Here is an 18,161-nt window from a genome sequence, read left to right on the forward strand (position 1 = left end):
GACCTCGATTCGAATCATCGTCTTTAGGTTACGCTTTTATTTGAAATTTTGCATAACCGTCAAACAGCAGCAGACTGATGGCAATCAGCCAAGAGAATGACGATGAGGATTCACACTCAGGAATAAATCAGAAGTGCGGAAACATTTCGACTTCAGAGGAAAATATGGGTCAACAGACAGAGCACATGCTGTGTGTAAACAATGCCGTTATGAGATAAAACAGGATCTACCTGCCTCAGCAATCTGCTAACTTCTCACTTCAGCAACATCAGCTGTTCTGTTACATCAACGTTCAGCTGAAAAAACGTAAGAAAGTGAAAAGTAACAAAAAGTATAAATAACAAATGTATTATGTTGAGCTATGAATAGAAGAGAAGTCCACAAGCCGCTGGGCTAATGTATGTAGTGTAAACAGCTTAAGCTAATTTTGGTGACTAACACAAAACAATGCTTTTGTCTATGAACCTTCACAGTTATTTTTGAGCCGAATATTATACTTATTGTAAATTATTGCAGTTAATCCATGTTTTTGGCTGTTAGGAGAAGTTTGGCTTCAGGTTTTATGACAAAGATTATAGTTTGGGTTCACATGAAAACACTTTCTGGCAGAAAGCCCTGAAGGCTAAGTTAACCCATGTGCTGTTTTATGTGTGTTAGTGGAGTCAGTTTAAAATAAACTTTACTGCATGCAAGCAGTTACAGTTATTTACTCATTTATGTGTCGTTTTTTATCTTTTAAGGCCAAAAGCATAAAAAGAAAGGGGTGGCAGCTTCTTATTTAACAGACTGTATTAAATGATCAAATGATATCGTCTCATATCGATCGTATATCAATTATGGCAGACTCTGTAATATCAGCAAATATCGTATGGTTGCCCCAAAGAATAGATATAATATTGTATCATGATGAAACTAGTGATATACACCCCAACTACAAAGCTGGTTAAAATCAGGAAAGTAAGGCTGAGGCACTTGCATGGTGCAACTTAACGGACAGAAACGAGTGTTGTGTTCACAGTCTCAGCTAGGCTACCTAATAATAACAATATAATAATACATTTTATTTATAGGCATGTTTCAAGACACTCAAGGTCACCTTATAGGCAAAGATAAAGAAAATAACAACAGATTTCTATACAAACTTATTTCAAGAGTCAATGAAGATCAGTTAAAGAAAGACACCCTCTGTCTTAAAAGCTTGCTATGGATGTATTTTGGCATCTATGAAGTTTAACGGTAAAGGGAACGGGACAAGAGCCACACTGTATGCAAATAATTCACCTGTTAATTTTTATCATGGATCATTACAGATGTGCTATGTTTTAAAATCAGCAAGTACCCACACAGAAAAAATAAATCATGAATAGAAATTTAAGATATCCGATGCATCAAGATGCATTGATAATCATGTTATAATCACATCTTAGCTCCCTGAATCAGGATCAAATTGAATCATGAGGTGCCTGAGATTCCCGCCCCTAGTGGCATCCACAGTGAACTACCCCCTTCCGAAGACAGCTTCACAGAAAGGTGACTCAGTCTTGAAAGATTGGTTACTAATAAAAGTTTCATATTGATTCATCTTAGCTGGAAGGCGCCTACTATTTTTAAATAACCAGGCAGCTACAGAGAAACACTTTATGATCTTATTGTACTGTAAGATTATTTTCCTGGTGTATTTCCAGGACCTTGTGGGGTTTACCGTTGGTGGGGGTTGACTCTGCTGGCAGTTGCTACACTGTTGGGTGAGCTCCAGGTGAGAGTCCAGACAACAGCGGCAAACAGGTTCTCTTAGGTTGGAGCATGGGTGTGTCACTGACAACAAAGCCTGGTACAACTCGGCTGTTTACAAAGTAATGTCACTATGTTGACAGGGTGCAACCGGGAGTTTCCGACAACATGGCTATCATAACAAAGACGAGACAATGAAGAAGAAGCCTTACAGTGTGTGCCGCATGACACAGTGAGCTCGAGGTTAAAGTCAAAGGGTCGTGGGGTTACTGTTTCAACTTAATCAGCATAATCCTTTACATATAGTCACCTTGTTTTCATCACAAAGACACATACAAGTGGTTCTGCCGTGTTCAGGCTAATGCAGCTGTGACTGATGCCCCTGTTAATCCATTAACATAATCTTGTGAGTACATTGCCAGCTACAGTATGTCATACAGCGTTTATAGAGTCATGCACAGAAGTGAATCCACTAACACGTGCACGTGGCACAAGCAAGACCTGACAACAGCAACTGGGATCTGATCAATCAGGTCACTATCTGGTCAGCAAATACACAGGAAAGAAATTGACGGCTGCGGCATTGAATAATGACGAGACGACAGGAGGTTTTGAACCATTTAAAAATAACATTGCTTTTTTTTTTTGAGGTTTGGGTGAATCACCGGTACTCACGTCCTCCTTGGGAGCATGCAATGCAGAATACACTTACATAAAACAGCAAAGGTAAAGCGCATGCTCATAAATATGATAATTCAGTAAATGTTGGGAGAGCAGTGTGGATGAATTATGTAGCTGAGAAACTCTTCAGCGTCTGACCGTGGTCATTTCTAATCTGTGCCACCAGCTGCAGACAACAACAGGAAACCCAGGGAAACCAATTTTTCTGTGTTACAAACTCTGGTCCTTGCTGCTGTGTGGCTATTTGGCTAATCACCTGACCCGCTGCCGGCTGCTGCAGCGGCTCTGCTGAGCGGTCAGACGGCTAAAGATGGCAGATTCATGGAGGCCCAGACACTACTGATTCTTTACTCACATAAAACACTGACCTATTTACTGTGCAGACTGACAGGCGAGCAAGCAGTCAGTGAGTGCACTGTCCCTGAAACAAGCAGCTCCTATTTCGGTAACACACACAGGCCAGTCTCTCAAGATTATAAATCAGCTCTGCGTCTGAGGCTGAACTATTTCAGCAGACAATAGTAAAATAGATCATTAAGACATCAGTGCAGCTGTAACATTGATCTACAATCTGCTAATAATTTCTCAGATATCACAACCCCAGAACTTCGCTCTGCTCAGCTTGCTTTGCTCAGATGTGACGTTTTGACAGCGATATACTGTATGAATGCACCAGTGTCTAAAAAAAACACACAGAGCGACCACAGACACACCAGCCCGACTCAGATATTACTGGGGATGTTTTCACATTTCTCTTCCATAAAATATTAATCTATCCATGAAGAGCAGGCATTTTCTCTGTTCTTTCAAACATTAATGCAGAATTTGAATGGCTAACACAGGAAGAGGCTCTAATCTTGAGCCCATGGCGGCCCAGTAATGGCCCCGCAGTGGGGGGAGGGCTCCATAAGCCCGGCTCTTCTTCATGCCCCCGATTAGGACACGCTCTCTGTTTGACTTGGCTTTAGCTTTGGCTGTGCTTCTTTGAAGGATGCTGATTACTTGGATGGGATGGACAGCTAGAGGACATTCAAAGGATAAGGAGGAAGGAGGGGGGGTACGCCAGAGCCGCAGTTTACCATTGTTATCTCCTCTATCTTGGCGCTGTTCGTACAGTGCTTTTACTGGCCACTGTAGAGTGTTTTAAAAACACCGTCAGAAAAGTTGGCCCGTTAGCAAGAGCAGAGAAACACAAGGCCGGTTCACTTGACAACCTTCATATAACACAGACGCTTCAACAGACATTAAAGCACTGGAGGCCGACGACACACAGATGTCAGCATGCTACTGCACAAACGCTCCTCTCTTACATGGATGGCCTCTCAAGGTCAGGCTAAAACACACAAAGTCACAGTGCAGATGCCATCCCCCCTTTAATTTCAGATGAAGGCTGGGGGAGGAGGAGATTGGTGTTGTAGCTCAACTCTGTTGAAAAGGACGCCCTGTGAAGGGGACATGAGCAGAATTTATGGTCACAAGATGAAACGCTCATGTGGTCAAACACACCAGAGCATCCTCAAGCAAATCATCTAATCTAATATTAGCTGAATTTATTCATTTTTAGTTTAAGAGAGCAGTGTGTATGATTCTGTGGCATCTTTGGGATTGCAGATTGCCACCAGCTAAACCATCCCCAGTGTGCCAAGCGTGAACTCCCAGTTAGAAATTCTTCAGTGTTCATTGTTTGAGAGATTTTCTTCCTCTCCAAAATAAACAGATCAGTTGATTAAAACCAGTAAAAACACTAAAAAAAAGCAGTTTCACGTTACAAATCAGTATTTCCCCAGTGCTGTTCAGCTAGTTGCAGATGGGAGGCTAGCCCAGCACCTGCTATTGTGAGCTCCAGATGCTCAATAAGTTTTTACCTGGAGCTGAGTTATCTGCAGAGGTCTTTTCCTCTCCAAAACAAACAAACCCTGGTGATTTACACTGCTAAAAACAATGAATAAAGCAGTTTCACACGCTGTTTGGCTTGTCATGGAGGGGCTGATATCTACAGTGGCCAACATGAAAACACGAATGGCCCTATCTTGAGCCAGTGTTTCAACACTCACGGCAACATATTGCATATACAGTATTGCATTCTTGACGACCAATTAATTAATCATCAATTAATCGTTATCATACCTGGTTTGTACGTCCTGTGCTACTCTAGAAACATGGCAGTGCAACACAGGGGACTCCGTGGACGAGGACCAGGCCACGAGGAGGTTTACCAGGCCACCGGGCTTTGAAGCCAATTTTCGTAATGGACAAACAGTGTTATTACACAGTCACATGATGTCCTACAGCACAAACAGACTTTTCATATTGACTTGCATTGCGAAAGAGACGTCTGTAAATCAGCAGATTCATTTCTCTGAGTGACACAACCCCGTGATATGATTCATTTCACTTTGAGGTTTTAATCCATTCGGTCCTATAGCTATTGAAAGTCTAGAAGAGCCAAACAACTGAATCATTACCATTCACATTAACGGAGCACTAAAACGGGAGTAGCCAACTCAACTGCTGGAAGTCTCTAGTGCGCCTGCTCTATGGGCTGCGCAGTGCGGAAGTAGTGCCGATTATCCCAGTAATTTTATATGTGGCAGTTGAACCATTTTGGCTTCATGTAGCACTGAGCAAATTTCATATGAATGATCGGGGCCCTGCCTTCGATGCTGTATCCAGTGTGCTTTATACATCTATGACAAGGACCTGCTCCCTATGTAGATATACACAGCTCATTCTAAGGTAACAAAAACACAACAGTTGTTATTTTCAGGTGATCATACACTCAAGGAAACACAGTTTATTATATATGATATTCAATTCCTGGCCAAAATATCCCTCTAAATAAAAAATACTGGACCTTAAAATACAAAATTGAACATAATGCGAACTAGTCTTCTGACCTAAGAACATAATGTTTTGTGATGGAGCAATGAAACCTCTCAGTTCTCATGTAATTAAATATTTTGTATTATTTGTCTCCTGGGACTTATGTTCACATGGGTGTGTACCAGAGTTTACATCCAGTCGCAGGCCTGGAATTGATGAACATAATCCAGGCTTTTGCAGAATTGCCCAAATATAACATTGTTTTCTGGTGACAGGGTTTGGGCTTTAAGCCTTGAAGAATACTTTGACATTTTGGGGAGTATGCTTATTTGCTGTCTTGCAGAGAGTTCATTCATATTCATTCAGTTGACTTTGCTTAGCACAAAGACTGGAAACAGGGGGAACAGCTAGCCTGGCTCTATCCAAAGGTAACTAAATCTGCCTACCAGCACCTCTAAAGCTCACTAATTAACACGTTATATCTTGTTTGTTTAATCCGCAACATGCTCGTCCGGTTTTTGCATGTATTAAATCAGACTCAGTATGTAAGTGACAATGTGAGGCCAACACACACAACATACAATGAACCTTAAATTTCCTAAACATCAAAATACAGCTGGCTCCTGCTGATCCAACTGATGTCTGAGACTTGGTTACTGTGATATAAAAATGTTTGACATATCAGCCTTTGTCTGAAGAGGCTCCACCTCTCTGGTCTCTGGTCCCCCTCCTGTAAAACTCTACTTTGCATACAGCTGCCAACGTCTGGTTCATGAAAGGGACAAGTCACAGCAATCTCATCAGTTTGCTTACAACAGGTGGCAGGTGAGACAGTAGTGAGTGTGTGTGAGTGTGTGTGTGTGTGTGTGTGAGTTTATACTCAGTGTGACAACTGAGCATAAATCTTGTTGAGTTCACTGTAAGTACAGAAGTTCCCGTCTCATATTTCAAGAAGAAAGTTTGATTGTGGCAACAATTTCGAGCGGCAGCAAACGTCTCTACAGAGGGTAACAATAAATATAAACTCCATCACATATTAATGACGCTCGAGCAGGAGCTTGATAACAGCTCCATTACATATTCATAAATATTGATTCAGTTGTTGTCACCTCTCATAGTGTGAAATTGTTTCTCTGATCGTTTGTCGAATGCTTTCGCAGCAGCGCGATCATGTGTTTCTGGGATAATAAAAAAAAATCAAACTTTATTTTCCAGCGTCTATTTTTAGCTGATACACATGCCTTGGGAGAAAGCCATGAACATGAACATCTTCTAATCGTGTTGGTTTAAAAGGCTTATACCCGTTCATAATAAGCTAACTAGAGCATGATCACACAGTATCAAAAGCAAAGCTAATGGGTGCAATGTCCGCTCACGCTGACCTATCACCTCCCTCTGAAATGTGAAAACTGTCAGTATATAATCCTGTTGAGATTATTACAACAAACACGACACAGCACAGTGCACAAACATCTCTAATCAGTAACCAGTGATCTATCATTAAACAGCAACCAGATGATCAGATGTTCATTTGATCGTGGCATTTTTATTAATGGGTTGCCTGGAAAACTCTACATAACCAAGTGTTGTTGACTCTTTCCACCTTATACATAATATATTACTGTTCCACCTTCATGCAAATGTCACAATAAAACTGCACAGCAATGAAACTGGGTCACACAGCAGTTACAAAACTTGATTTTACTATTGTGGATATGAAGACAATGGACTGAGGTCTGAAACTCCACAGAACTAAATCCATCACATATCTAAGGTTGAGCTGTTTGAGATAAATTTTCAAGCAGTGGAGATTACACATTATTTTGATTCAATCCTTTTTAATCTAGATTAGATTACGGCAATGCACCTTTTGATCTTGTCTAGTGCTAATCAGCAACAACACTAAGACCACATGAGACTGAAAAAGCACATAACCTCACAGAAATTCAAAATATTCACTGATCCTACAGCAAAATATCCCTCTGATTGACCTATTTACTATTATCTAACCCTCTGCTCATAGGCTGTGAAGTAACATCACTCATATTCAAAACAAAGCAGAAAAAAAACAGGTTTGTCGACACTCAAGACCCATTTATTCACCACAGCTTACAATCCGCCATGATTCTCATTTTACCAGGCATCATCCCTGCCTTCGACTACCCTGTTGGGGAGGCTTGAGAGCTTGCACTGTCATTTAATATTTAGTTTGGGTGCACCCGCCCCAGTGCTGCTCTCTCATGCCTCCACATGCACGTGTATGCACAGACACACACACAGTTCACATTTTCAGACAATTTTTGTATTAACATCTCAAAATAATCATTTTTTTGGTGTGATTTAATTAACTGTGCACACACTTTTTTGATCCCAACATGTTGGCAGGAGAAGTAAACAACATTAAATTACAAGCATGAAATAAAACTATTTAACAGTCACACCTGACAAGACTGCTGGGCACCGTGCTCTGGCAGTTTGAGTGGCTCTCTGCGGATGGTGGAATAAAAGTGCTTTAAAGTGAGGCAGTTTATTCTGTCAGGTGGGAGACGTCATGAAAATGGACTACCAGGGGCATATAAATGTGCTTATGAGTATGGTAGTTCATGCTGTCAAGTGGACAAAAGCTGTTAATAACTTGATAAAATTAGCCATCTTATTTTGACTACTGGTCGTCTGTTTTTTGGAGATTATTCCTTCCCGACAGAAAGGCCTAACTTTATTCAAAGCACAGTCCTATAACAGTTTATTCTGATAGGCACCAATTTATCACACTAGTACGCTATGATAGCTTTTTTTTATTCTCCCCGACAGAATGAACAGTACCTCACTTGACAGAATGACGCATTTTCAATCACATTTGATAGTCTGTCTAGAAATATGAAGTATTTTTGCATTACTGTGCTACTCTTAACCTTGTATTCACTTATGAGTTGGCATGCATTCAGGTCCACAATAAAGACACAAGATGGATGCAGAATTTTGTGATAGGCTTGGTCCGATGGTCTATTTCAACAACTCAACAGCTTCAACAAGGCTACCTGTTAATGGCATTTTTCTTTTAACTGAAAGTTGGAGTCTTACAGGAAACAATGGGAGAATCAAATAGAAGACACTGCAGTTATAAATCATGTATCTTGGACCACTAGGCCACAGAGACGCCCAAAACCTTGAATACTTCATCGAATTTTGACATCCCAAGTAACCCTCATGGTTATGCACCATGTTAGTGGCTGCAACCTATGAATGCATAATTACACTGTGAGTAACAAGTTATAAATGACAAGCAGGAGACTCCAACGGTTTTGCTGTCCTTCCCATTGGCACATTCTTAGCCAATATATACCGACATACTGTAGAATTTAAATTTCATATCTCACCTTGAACTTAAAAAAAACCCACATTGCATAAGGACATGTCAGCAACTGAGACAGGCCTACTAGGTCTGGTTTCATGTTATCAAAAACTAAGAAACCTACTACAGCTCCCAGGCTGCTTTGCTCCTTTACTGTAACTCTTAAATCATGAATGTAGTTTGAACTCTCATTCAAAAAGAGGTCACTTGAGTTACATTAAAGGAGCTGTGTGTGACATTCAAAGCATATCTTATTCAGAATCTGATTCAGGTTGTCTGCACATGGTTCTAAACGTGGAGTTGGTTGAGCTGGTGGCTAGCAGCTAACGGTGCTAACTAGGGGTGTAAATCACCAGTTTCATCACAATATGATATTATACTGACTCTCTGGGCAACAATACAGTATTTGCAAAGACTGCCACAATATGATTTTGATTCGATGTGATTCAGGGGCTTGTGATCGATATGAGACAAAACAATATGTCCAGTCAGCACAGTCTGTTACAGAAGAAGCTAACACCCCTTTCTTTTTTTGCTTTTGGCCATAAAAGATAAAAACAACACATAATATGAATGGATGTCTTCACTTTACATCGATGATATAGGATCATTGATCACTGAATCAATATATTGATCCAGAAGGCCCCCTAGTGCTAACAGGGTGAACAGTGCTAACAACAGGAACAGTGCTGACAGAGCTAACAGTGTTAATGGTGGGGTAGAAGGTGGGTGCTACGCTTCTGCATAATGACGACTCCCTGATATAAGCGGCAAACGCTGTAGGCCCATGAGCCCAACGCAGAGCAGTGACTATTAGCTAGCCATGTTGCATAGCAAGTGATGGTGTGCTGATTTATTAATGCTCTAAATGTTGTAAGCAGAGCCTTTAAAGGGAAATGACACCTAAATCAAGAATTCCAATATGTTATTTCGAGGGCCTTGGAAAGTTCAAGCAATACATGTCAACATGAGCTACTCTCCCTTAAAGCCAGAAACCAGAGTCTCAAACTTGTGATGTCATCAAGTATTAGGTCTGGAGCTACTGATTCTGTGGACCCACAGAATGTTATTTCTTTATTACACTTTAATGTGCTTTAATCTGTTGTAGTGTTTGCAGTGCTGCAACAGAAAATGTACCCATAAACCCAGAACATTCCCCTGGGTGCTCTCAATGTCATCTTTTACCATTCATTGTCTATGAAGCAGCCGCAGACTTTATACTTGACGACACCACAAATTTTTAGCACTGTAGCTCTTGGATTTGGGAGAGCTGTTCATGTTTACTAATATTTTTGGACTGTGTTAGACTATAGGAATACCATGTATGAATCTTGAAAATGGGCGTAGTTCCCCTTTGGGTGTGTGCCTTACAAAGATGTAAGCACCAAGCACAGGTAAGGCCACTGGTTATGGTTATGTACTGGCCACTTTAAGTTACCAAAGTGGGGTTTTTATGCATTAGTGTGGCATGGGTGGGCATGTTTGAGTGCCAGCTGGACTCAGAGAGGGGACTGGATTCCCTTCTGCAATGCCAGCTGGTGCACCTGCTCTGCATCAAGTTGGAAGGGTTAACGCGCACTTATTGTAAAGGACCATATGAAGAGGAGACAGAGATATACATGCTATCACTCTCTACAGCAGGCTAATTTTTCCAGCCAGGTATCGTCTGCATATATGCAAGGTCAGTCATTGATTTGAGATTATGTAAAGTGTAGCATCCTTCATGTATGGGAAACATATGTGTCTCCAATGTGTCTACACTACATTTAGTCTAGCAGCTGTGTCATTACTACAGCTAGACATGCACTTCATTTTGATCATGTCTCCTCTGCCAAACGCATATAGCTGCATTATGATTTTGCATAGACAAACACTACCGTGGGACTAATATTTATGTCAACAAGTGATTGAGCTGAGAAGCAGGGTGCCGCCACACACAGCAGTTGTACCTCCATGCAGCTGAGAAAAGAAACTGAATTCCTTGTAAGTTTGTGTGGAGACAAAGAAACATGTGACAACACCGCTCTGATGTGTGGTTCAAAGGTGTTATTTGTTTGTGACGGATGAGTAATTCCTTCCCTTCCTAGAGTTACAAAGCTTGGATCATGTGGTCATGACTACAGCTTTGCTTTAACTTTGCACCAAAACTGTGCCTTAATGTCATTGATAAATCCTAATCAAACGCAAGGCTTGCTGCCTTTAAACTCCAGTTGATATTAGAGGCTGTTTTATATAGATATTATAGTTAAGTATATGTGAAGGTCTCATCTCAGGAGATACAGTGCATACAAAACAGAATGAGACCCAAAAATGTGAGTTTATAACGATCAGAGAGATTCTTCTTAACGTGGAACAGAAGAAACTGTCACCTTTTGAAGCAAATTTTAGGTCTCTATTTTCATTCTCTGAAAACTCTCCTCACTCAACGGCTTCCAACCTCTTATATTCTGCAGCCTGTTCATCTTCAAACAAGCTCAAGTTCAGACGCCCCTCTGCCACTCTCCGCAAACTCTTGACCCAGCGAAACTTGTTAATCTCTTAAACCCCCTGAACCTGTTTCCTCCTCTGCAACATTTCATCCCTTTCTTCTCTGCAGTCTCGATCCATCTGGAACGTCTTCACCCATTGCATCATCTTACTGTAAAGGCTTCAACACCTCTTACTTTCTGGAATCCTCCCAAGACGTTTCTCTGACTACCTTGAAGGCACATTTTGCAATTTGTGTTTGATACATCAGAAACAGTAGAAGTCACAGAAGGACTATCTCTGTCACAAAGTGCACTGGGGGACACATAAACACACACACACACACACACACAACCCTATTCTAAGTAGCAACAGACATCACGTAGGGAGATTACGGAGGGAGCTGTGTCAATGTGTCAGTGTGTGAGTGTTTCCTCTGTCTCTCCTCTCTCCCTGTCTCTCTCCATCCATCTCTCTCACTTACTCCCCCTCCCCTTTCTGAGACAAAATGGCCAGATGGCTTCCAATCCTACATGCTAATCCACAACACACAGACTGTAGCTCTGACACACCTACCACAAGACTACTGCTCCGCTTTGGACAACCGTGCCCTTAAACACACACACAAACACCCCGCATGAGGCCACTACACATTTATCAACTGTCGACAAGAGTCCTAAACGATAACCGCGCCGGACAATGGCGGCATAACTCATCCAGACTAAGTCCTCAACAGATGGAGGCCTACTTGTATGTACTGTGTGTCCTACTATCATATTTCAGGCAGCCCAGTTAGCAGGCTATGAGCCAAGATGAGGTCCTGTGTCTACTGCTTTTGTTAGCTGAGGTGAGGTAAGAGAAGCTGTGTGTGTTGGGTTACACTGGCCAATGGAAAACAAGGGGAAGCCCAGAACTGCACACTAATGCCATGGAGACATATAGGCAGATATACTGAGGAAAAGAAATGTTTATATAAAGTTAAATAAAGTTCTGACTGTATCATTTGTTGTCTGATCATGTCAAATAAAGACACAGAACAGTCTATACTTATAGATATATATGTGGTGGCAGATTAACCATTTCATGGACGGATGTAAAACAAAGGAAAATGTCTTTAAAGGTAATTCTATCTAACGCTGCAGACACTGTTCACAGAAATTAAATGTTTAATAAAAATAATGTTGTTTTTGGTTATGCAAAATGATCACAAGGGTCAGTTGTGTAAACATTTGCATAAAAAGCAAAGCCAAAATAAGCTCCAGTTTTGCCTGCACAACTCATGTTTACACTATAAACCATATGCTTTAGGGTGCAGTTTTACTTTACACACATGCAGGGTATATCAGACCTGACACCACCTTTTGACTGGCCTGTTTTTGTGAGCTTTCTTCGCAGTTATGAAATTTTCATGAGGTGCCTGTTACCTACACACAGACAAAGGCCTTTATGGACACTTCAAAGTGATGGCGAACATGTAGACGTACAACGCACACAGCTATTAACTGTCCATTTGTCTGTAACAGACCTGTGTAGATGAAGGTGTCATGAATATATATAACGCTTGTTTCATAGCACAAGACCCAGAGCGGCGGCCAATTACCCAGCAACAGTTTCACGTCTCAGTAGAACAGCAGGATGTATAAATACCAAACACTCTAATGGTATATCGCAGCATCTCAATGCGCTGATCTGATGATCTGCTTGTCTCTCTCTGCCTTCTGCATTAGATTACCACTGTAGGCCTGGTGTCCTGTCTGCCAAGACCAGTGCTGTGTAATGTGCTGTACTGGCACAAACTATTACATGCACTGACAGAATTCACAGTTTGGATCTTAAAGTTAGGGTACTGAGCTGAAAAAGGACAAAGGAGGAGGGGCCATGGTGGTGGTGGTGGTTGTTAGGGACACTATCCAAAAAGATAACAGTGGACATTGGGCTGTGTGTTGGCAAGAATCTAGTGATATGTGCGCTATCACAATACAGAGGTTACAATTCAATATCTTGCGAAATACTACGATACAAGAACTGAAGATAGCCGAACTGAAGAAGCCTCTTGAATGAGAGGTGAAACATCTTAAAGGAACTCAAGCAAGTCCAGTTGCCTACGATATAGCACTTAATATTACCATGACCTGGATAGCTGAGAATCTTCAAGGTGATATATTGCGATTTTTAAAACATCAAATTTTTGGAGCTAGCAATACACCCTTTCGACTCTGCCTGTTTCAAACAGAGTTGTTCCGACAACGATAGCAGTATCTGAAATGTCTCCTAGACTGCCTAAAATGCTGGATCAGGTATCGACCAGTACACTTTAAAGATAAAACTGCAGGTTTCCAGGAAACCAATTCTTCTTCACCACAGTAAAACAGTAACCTACACAGCAAGTTGAAATTTGCGGCCACTGGCAAGAGCCCCGAAGAAGAACTGTTTTCCGGGAAATGGTGTAGCATTAGCCATACGGAGAACGTCAGGAATTTATCCAATATATGTGTATGTGTTTTACAAAGGTTTTAACCTGATCCATGCCATACAACAACGATATCAATCATTGCCCATCCATACAGGGTTAGTATTTTACAGTTGTTATATCATTAGTTTAAATGCAACAGTATCGGCTCGGTACTCGGTAACGTCCGACAAGCAAGTTCAGGTATCAGTACCTGGAAGGAAAAAATGGTATTGTAGCATCTCTAGTTTCATAGGTCTGTGCTCTTCCTGTTTATGCTAGCGATATGTTGTTACGTTGGAGTGGAAGATGGCTGACGATTGATTACAATATTGCTATCTCGAGGACGAGGGTTTAAACACAGCACAAAACTAACCACTGCCAAGAATCTTTACATGTAAACATTTTAAGGGTATCACAAAAAATAATATTGTGATACTCAAGTGTATTTATATTTTCTTGCACCCCTAGTGGACACAATATAAACCCTTGGGTGAACACAGTAAGAGAAGGATGAAGTGCACTCATGGTGTCTGGACAGACAGCTTAGTGATGAATGAAAGAGTATGTATCATATCCATACAACAGGCCAATGTTCAAAGGGAGTAGCACCTTCTGCATCCCATCCCCCAATTCCCCTCTAATACCATCTCACCCTCCCTCGATCACTGACATGACTCCCTCACATCCCTCTTTCACGCGACAGCCAGACAACAGGTCCCCCATCAGGCCCTGCTTCTCACCAACCAGAGGATGACTGCGCTCCCTGGGAGATGAATCTGTCCATCCCTCTCCACCACCATCTCAATGAGCAGAGGTGATGGGGAGACACACATTCACTACTGTAGTCATTCCTTCCATCCTCCTCCACCACCAGCATTGATGGCTGTGGAAGAATCCGAAGCAGAATAGCTCAGCTTTCACAGGACCGGCCCCCACCCCCACTCCGCTCCCCAATGAAGTCAGGTGACCAGATGTTGTATATCTCCCTGTCACTATACAGCCGCCATGAAACTGCTACACACATCCATGTTGAAGCCTGGAGACAGAGGCACGTCTCTGCTTTCTGTGTGTGTGTGATCATTAAAAGACATAAATGGAAACAAAAGATCTTTCCTAATGAAGCCCTCCCTAGAAAGGCCATAAGTGAGGCAGTGCAGAGATAACAAAAGAGCATCCATCAGCATATTAACTATCCATCACCCCCCCTCCAACCCCCCCACCATCCCCAGCATATACTGCTCTGATCCATCCGTCAGCCTCGGGTCTACAGACCCAAAATAGCATTGCTTCTTTTTTGTTCCAGTGTTGCCACTGCAGCTGCTGCATTTCTCTAGGACTGACACACACACACACTCACACTCACAAGGCCCCGCACAAACGCCACCATTGATTCTAACACCTCCCCATCAATAAAGATGCTATTTGCGAGGCACAAGGGAGTGCATACAGAGATGATGTGATGCAGAGGGGGGGTATATGATCATACAAATGCATCTCCAGCCCATCCGATGCAGGCATCCATTTCCATCTCGCCCCTCACGGACACACTGCTGATGAAACAGCTGCCTTCTTAGCAGAGCAGAATGCAGAGTGGAAGAAGGAGGCAAAAAAAAAAGGCTACAAAGCACCCCTATATACACAGCCTCCCCCTCCTCCTCTCCTCTCCTCTCTCCTCTCCTCCCTCCTCTGCCTCCCCCCTCCACATCCCCTATTGCCATACACAGAGAGGGAATTACCTGAAATATGTCTTCACATTCTCTTGCTGAGTGTTTCGCCTTTGGGCCCGCAGCTCTGCTGGATTCATCGTCAGCCGTACAGTCCTAATGACAGTTTAAAGGCAGGATTGCCATTCTCTTGTCAGACCAGTTCCTGACCCTAAAAGCAAGCTTGTTCGGCAGGCTGGATGCTTCACTGGCTGCTCACTGTTCCCTAGCCCATGATGTCATCCACCCTGTTCCGCCGATTGGCTGAGAGGCTGAATATTAATGCTGGAAGCGGCTCAGGGGGAGGAGGCAGCCAACGGGCAGACGCGGTTGGTTTTATGGTTAACAGAAGAAACCTGCAGCGTGAGGAGGCCAGGTGGGAGGGAGGGTATGTCCAACTCATGAGCTGCACTTTGTAGGGCTAAACTCTTAATATTTTTGTGTTGATATTTTTCAAAGCAAACTCAAGACCTACATTTTTAGCCTGGCTTAGAATTGAGCTGTTTTTTTTTTTTTTTAAATTATTTTATTTTATTAATATTTATTTATTTATATTTTTTATTTGGTATTTATAATTATTGTGTATTTATTTATTTTATTCTTTTTTTTAAACTGGCATATTCTTCTATTTTGTTACTTATTTATTTATTTTAAATTATCTATTACTTATTTATTCTGAGTTTTTATCCTGCCTCTGGTTTGTCCCCACATATGATAGCGTTTCCTCAGTTCCCGTTTTTTATGAGTACTGTCATAATAGTCTGTTACTGTTAAGTCCTTACCATTACAGTCTCTGAATTTATGTGTGTGTCTGTGTGTGAGCGTGTGTGATGGGGGGCACTTTGTGTTGCATTCTGTTTGTATGAAAAGTACTAAATAAATAAAGTTTGATTGATTGATAATACAACAGGTAGGCCGGTAAAACTTGACACAACTGAATATTTTACAAGAGCACGCTTTGCAAAGGTGTTTTTACATGCAAAAATTAAACTTACAAAGCCTTTAAGAGACTGTATGATGCACTGGTGCTCCTATGAGTTACCGTAAAACTTCAAATAATAGCCCGGGCTATTATTTGCTTGAATCACTGAAATGAACAGGCCTATATTTGGGACAAGCGTCTATACAGGGCAGGCTTTTAATTCCTTTCACACAAAACTGTTAATCAGCAAAGATGGGAAATACAATCAAATTGTTTACGTATATCCAAAGATCTTCTATAAAACAAATGCTTGGCAACGAGACCAGGGTTCTAATTGAGACAGGCCTTCATTTGTCAAAATGTGTAGCTACACCGGTCTAGTAAAAGGGACTGGGCGTTTAATTGAAGTTTTACAGTAATTTCACGATGTATGGACCACATGGAAGAATACAAAGTAAAGAAATATAATAAAATATGATAATTTACTACAAACGAAGGAGCACTAAAAGCAGTATACAACTAATCCAATGCTGAAAATGCTTAAATCTGCATTTTGAATATTTCTAAAATGTATCGCAAACAACACACAAAGTCTCATATTCATCAGCAAGAAATGACATAGTATGCTTTCATTTTGTGTAGGAAGGGGGATTTTTTATTTAGAATTTAATTAGTCCTCAAAATAAATTAAAATAGATGTGCAGTTTCCTTTTTTTAAAAAAATATTTAATTAAGAAACTCCTCCCAGTACCAATTATTTACTTCTTCACGTGTTTGATTTCACAAAACACAGAGAAATGACTATTTTATGACATCATAACAGGCCTCAAATTCTGAGGAAAATCATATTTAGTTTCCCTATGAACTTATACATACAGTTATGTTATTGCAATACTCAGCAAATCGCAAAATGTCTAAAATCGCAGTAATATTATATCCCACCCCTAAAATCTATGGGGCCAGTTTCCACATTTGCAAACTATACCAAAATGTTAAAAAAAACAAAAAATCTATTTTACTGAATGATGACATTTTTCTGCCACACAGATTTCCTTTTTCGGACTATAAAAGAGACTTTGGCTTTTATAAGCAGGCGGAGATGACAACCAAAATGCTCACTGCATTTGCCCTAATTTGCCTATGATGTCATCTTTTTCCTCTATCTCACCTGTGATTGGCTGACTGGCACAGCATCTGCTCAGTCTCATGGCTAGTGCTTCAAGCCGAAGGTGGAGGCCTATCTGAGGCTCTGTGAATCATGGCTGGTTGTCCTGACAACCCCTGTAATGTCGATTCCTTGTCGGAGAGTAATATGGCTGTTCTGTGACAGTGTTCACTCAAATGGAGAACCTGATGATAGCGAGAAGACAGCATCCCTCACGGTCCTTTAATCACATCAGAAGATGGTCTTTGTGTTTTTTAGAAATAAATTGCAAATATATTTTATGAGAAGTCTTGGAATAAGATGGAGCTTTGAAATAATTTGGATTATAGAAAACACTGTATGTTTTTTGGGGGAGTAACAATCATGAGACTTCCTGCAGTCTCAGGGATTAAAGATAAATTAAAAATCAGGGCTAATCCAATGCACATCTTCTCTGACAATATAAGTTTTTCTCCAGCTTTACAGGCACACGAGTGTTGCAATAGTGAGACCTGATTAAATCCTGCCAACACAGACACGAAAGAGAAATGCAAATGTAGAGTCAGTTCAGCAGTGCCACGCAAACATTTTAAAGCAGAGGAAAGGTTTTGCTCTGACACTCAGGATCACTGTACACTTACACGGAGGCAGTGAGGCACAGTTAATACAGAACAGTGACAAAATAATTCTTGATCTGAGACAACACAATAATACAAAAGACAAAGGATAACACAAACAATATTTGGATATTATTGGGCTGTTTGCTGTTATCATTTCATGACATCTATACTATATTCAGATGTATTTTTTTTGCTTTATTTTCCAATAATCCTGCCATAAGTTTAAGACAGCAGCAACCACTAATTCATTAAGTTTCCGTGCTTATG

General features: G+C 41.1%; 1 protein-coding gene across 2 annotated transcripts in view; it reads right to left on the bottom strand.

The window, feature by feature from the left end:
• The window catches only part of LOC125897943 (serine/threonine-protein kinase PAK 3), a 44,987-nt gene extending 29,542 nt beyond the window's left edge, over positions 1 to 15,445 (bottom strand). For both annotated transcript variants that reach the window (XM_049591458.1, XM_049591457.1), the window contains exon 1: positions 15,242 to 15,445. The gene's annotated coding sequence lies outside the window, so the exon portion shown is untranslated. The remainder of the gene's footprint in view (positions 1 to 15,241) is intronic.
• Positions 15,446 to 18,161: the final 2,716 nt, after the last annotated feature.

This window comes from Epinephelus fuscoguttatus, linkage group LG12 (assembly GCF_011397635.1).
Source record: "Epinephelus fuscoguttatus linkage group LG12, E.fuscoguttatus.final_Chr_v1".
In the NCBI taxonomy this organism is placed as follows: domain Eukaryota; kingdom Metazoa; phylum Chordata; class Actinopteri; order Perciformes; family Serranidae; genus Epinephelus; species Epinephelus fuscoguttatus.